The following is a 5,276-nucleotide window of genomic DNA, read 5'->3' as shown; positions in this document are numbered from 1 at the left end:
TACTATACTATGACTTTTTTATCACTTTTTCCGACAGACTATACTATGGCTTTTTTATCACTGTTTTCGACAAACTATAATATGACTTTTTCGACATACTATACTATGACTTTTTCATCACTTTTTTTCAACATAGTATACTATGACTTTTTTATCACTTTTTTCGACATACTATACCATGACTTTTTTATCACTTTCTTTCGATATACTATACTATGACTTTTTTGTCACTTTTTTCGACATACTATATGATGACTTTTTTTCGACATACTATACTATGACTTTTTTATCACTTTTTCCGACAGACTATACTATGGCTTTTTTATCACTGTTTTCGACAAACTATAATATGACTTTTCTGACATACTATACTATGACTTTTTCATCACTTTTTTTGACATACTACACCATGACTTTTTTATCACTTTTTTTCAACATACTATACTATGGCTTTTTTAATCACTTTTTTTCGACATACTATGCAATGACTTTTTTTCGACACACTATGGCTTTTTTATTACTTTTTTCGACATACTATATTATGGCTTTTTTATCACTTTTTTCCGATATACAATGCTATGACTTTTTTTCGACATACTATACTATGACTTTTTTCACTTTTTTTCGACATACTATACTATGACTTTTTTATCACTTTTATTCAACATAGTATACTATGACTTTTTTATCACTTTTTTCAACATTACTATACTATGACTTTTTTCGACATACTATACTATGACTTTTTCATAATTTTTATTCAACATACTATACTAGGGCTTTTTTATCACTTTTTTCGACATACTATGCTATGGCTTTTTATCACTTTTTTCGACATACTATACTATGACTTTTTATCACTTTTTTCGACATTACTATACTATGACTTTTTTCGACATACTATACTATGACTTTTTCATAATTTTTATTCGACATACTATACTAGGGCTTTTTTATCACTTTTTTCGACATACTATGCTATGGCTTTTTATCACTTTTTTCGACATACTATACTATGATTTTTTTATCACTTTTTTTCGATATACTATACTATGGCTTTTTTTCGACATACTATACTATGACTTTTTATCACTTTTTTTCAATATACTATACTATGGCGTTTTTATCACTTAGTTTGACATACTATACAATGGCTTTTTTGATCATTTTTTTTGGACATTCTATACTATGACTTTTTTATCACTTTTTTTGACATACTATACTATGAATTTTTTGTCACTTTTTTTCGACATACTGTACTATGACTTTTTTTCGACTACTATACTATGACTTTTTTATCACTTTTTTCGACAGACTATACTATGGCTTTTTCATCACTGTTTTTGACAAACTATAATATGACTTTTTCGACATACTATACTATGACGTTTTCATCGCTTTTTTTCGACACTATATGTGACTTTTTTAATGACTTTTTTCTGACATACTATACTATGGCTTTTTTATCACTTTTATTCGATATACTATACTATTACTTTTTTATCACTTTTTTGACATACTATACTATGACTTTTTCATAACTTTTGTGACATACTATACTATTACTTTTTTATTGCTTTTTTCAATATACTATACTATGACTTTTTTTATCACTTTTTTTCGACATACTATACTATGACGTTTTCATCGCTTTTTTTGACACTATATGTGACTTTTTTAATGACTTTTTTCTGACATACTATACTATGACTTTTTATCACTTTTTTCGACAGACTATACTATGGCTTTTTCATCACTGTTTTCGATAAAGTATAATATGACTTTTTCGACGTACTATACTATGACTTTTTTTCGTACTATACTATGACTTTTTTATCACTTTTTTTCAACGTACTATACTATGACATTTTTATCACTTTTTTGACATACTATACTATGGCTTTTTTAATCACTTTTTTTCGACATACTATGCTATGACTTTTTTTCGACACACTATGGCTTTTTTGTTACTTTTTTCGACATACTATACTATAACTTTTTTCACTTTCTTTTGACATACTATACTATGACTTTTTTTCAACATACTATACTATGACTTTTTTATCACTTTTTTTCGACATACTATACTATAACTTTTTTATCACCTTTTTTTGACATACTATACTATAACTATTTTATCACCTTTTTTTGACATACTATACTGTGACTTTTTTTCAACATACTATACCATGACTTTTTTATCACTTTTTTTCGACATACTATACTATCACTTTTTTATCACCTTTTTTTGACATACTATACTATCACTTTTTTTAGACATACTATACTATAACTATTTTCAAAATACTATACTAAGTTTTTTGTAATTTTTTTTTCTTACCATATTATGACTTTTTACATCTTTTTTATCACTTTTTTTGACATACTATACTATGGCTTTTTTATCACTTTTTTCGACATACTATACCATGACCTTTTATCACTTTTTTTCGACATACTATACTCTTGACTTTTTTATCACTTTTTTGACATACTATACTACGATGATACTATGATTTTTAAAGACATTCATGACATACCCTATTTGACTTAATGACATACTATACTATAATTATTTTATGACTTTTTTATGGCAAACTATGCTATGACTTTTTTTATGACTTTTTGTCATAAAGACTATCAGTTACTTATCATTTTTTATGACATACTATACTATCTGATAGATAGGGCTGATAGAGCTTCCAGGGGTGCTGGTGTAGCCACATATGTGTCCTCTCACTTGGTCTCTGAGTTAATTGTCCCTGATGTTGATCCATCTCACTTTGAGTGTATTTTTGTAAAGATAACCCTGCATGATAATAAATACATAACTATTGGTAACATATATAGACCTCCCTCTGCACCAGCAGTATCATCTCTACTATTAATTCAATTAAGTGCAGAAATTTAATTATTTTACTGGGAGACTTTAACAAGAACTGGACTGATAAATCCTCAAAAGAAAGAAACCTTTTTGGAAACTTAAACCTAACCCAGCTCATTAGAGAACCCACCCGTGCTACCTCCCGGAGTCAATCTCTTCTTGACTAGATATTGGTTTCTCATCCAAACAGATTAATTAAAGCAGGGATTGTGTCCAACTGTTTCAGTGACCATGCCATTGTATATTGCATCTGGAAAATTAAATTGCCAAAATTAGCACCCAGATTAATTAGAATTAGGCAATAAAAGAAATTAAATTCGATTTTCTATATTCTGCATTTATTAACGTTGTAGATAAACACGCTTCCATGAAAACCACTAAAGTTAAGGGTGCGCATCTTCCATGGATAACATTTGACCTTATAAGTATATTTAGACAGAGAGATAATGCATGGGCTAACTTTCATAAAACCAAAGATCCGACTGACTGGGAAAGGTATAGGCAATTGCGAAATCATAGTAAAACTATGTCCAGAAATGCTAAATCTAACTATTATAAGGAATCCTTTGTACATGACTTTAAAAATCTTAAACAGTTCTGGAATACAATTAAAGATATAATTAATACATCCAAGAAATCCTTACCTACTAAACTCACAGTCAATAAAATCATTTTACAAGACCCACTACTAATTGCACAAGCGTTCAATCAACATTTCTCTCAGGTATCTTCAGCTACAGTTCCCAATCTCTTTATTGATTGCCATTTAAACAATTTCCTGCCCAGTCATAGTTTCTCTTTCAAGCATATAGCACCTGTGGGTACAAAATGCAATCAATGCTCTAAAAATGAGCAGTGGTCCTGGGTTGGATGGCATTGAAACCAGATTTCTCAAATTATCAGCTCATATCATTATGTATCCGTTATGTGATCTCTTTAATATGTCTTTATCCACATGTGAAATACCTGCCATATGGAAATGTTCCCGTATCACTCCACTTCATAAAGGCGGTGATGTTTTTGATCCCAATAATTATCGACCAATTTCAATCATCTGTTCTATTGTAAAAGTTTTCGAAAAAATTATTTATGATCAATTGTCCCATTATCTAGATAAATGCAATATCCTATCGCCATTTCAATCTGCCTTTCCACAACCACAGCACTATTAAAGCTGACAAATTATATTTTCTCTGCATCTAATAGCAGTCAACTAACTGGTGCAATTTTTGTTGATTTAACAAAAGCATTCGACTTAGTTGATCATTACTTGCTCTTGGATAAATTGTTCTCTGCTGGTTTGTCACGCAATGCACTACTCTGGTTCAATTCTTATCTCCATAACAGAAAACAATGTGTTATGATACTGTGAACTCTTGGTCCACTTCTCTTTTCTATTTTTGTTAATGACCTTCCATCAATCTGCTCAGAATGTTGTGTTCAGCTTTATGCAGATGATACAGTATCCAAAACTAATTTATTACAAATCGAATCAGCTCTGCAGGTTGACTTTGATAGCCTACAACATTGGCTCATAAGAAATAAATTATTACTTAACAAAACCAAATCTCACATTATGATTTTTGGTCTCCACAGACCATCAAATCCAAATTAAAAGGTCACACATGTAATTACATGTTCTGATGGTAGTTCACTGCAAAAAGCTGAACACACCAAATACTTCGGACTTTGGCTAGACTCTGAGCTCTCATTTAAGTATCACATTGATTATATTTTAAAAAGAATCAATTTTGGTATTGGTGTTCTCTACCGATCCATGTTCCATAGCATACTATATTATGACTTATTTTATGATTTTTATTTTATGGCATACTATACTATGACTTAGTTCATGCTTTGTTTAATGACATGCTTGACTCTGACTTTTTATGATTATTTTATGAAATAGTATACTATGACTTTTTATGATCTTTTATGAAATACTATACTATGACTTATTTTATGACTTTTCTGAAATTCTATGCTATGACTTATTTAATGATTTTTTATGACATACTATACCATGACTTTTTATGACGTATAATACTATGACATTTTATGACCTTTATGGCATACTATACTATCACTTATTCATAATTCTTTCATGACATACTATGCTATCACGTATTTATAATTTTTTATGGCATACTATACTATGACTTATTTTATGATTTTCTATGACATTTTTATGTCATACTATACTATGACTTATTGTATGCTTTGTTTTATGACATACTATACTATGACTTTTTAATGGCATAGTATACTATGTCTTTTCTATGATTTTTATGAAATACTATGCTATGACCTGTTTTATGAATTTCCTATGACAATCTATACTATGACTTATTTAATAGTTTTTTAATGGCATACTTATTCATCATTTTTCATG

The sequence above is a fragment of the Sander vitreus genome, chromosome 14 (assembly GCF_031162955.1).
Source record: "Sander vitreus isolate 19-12246 chromosome 14, sanVit1, whole genome shotgun sequence".
NCBI lineage: Eukaryota > Metazoa > Chordata > Actinopteri > Perciformes > Percidae > Sander > Sander vitreus.
This window is presented reverse-complemented; position numbering follows the sequence as displayed.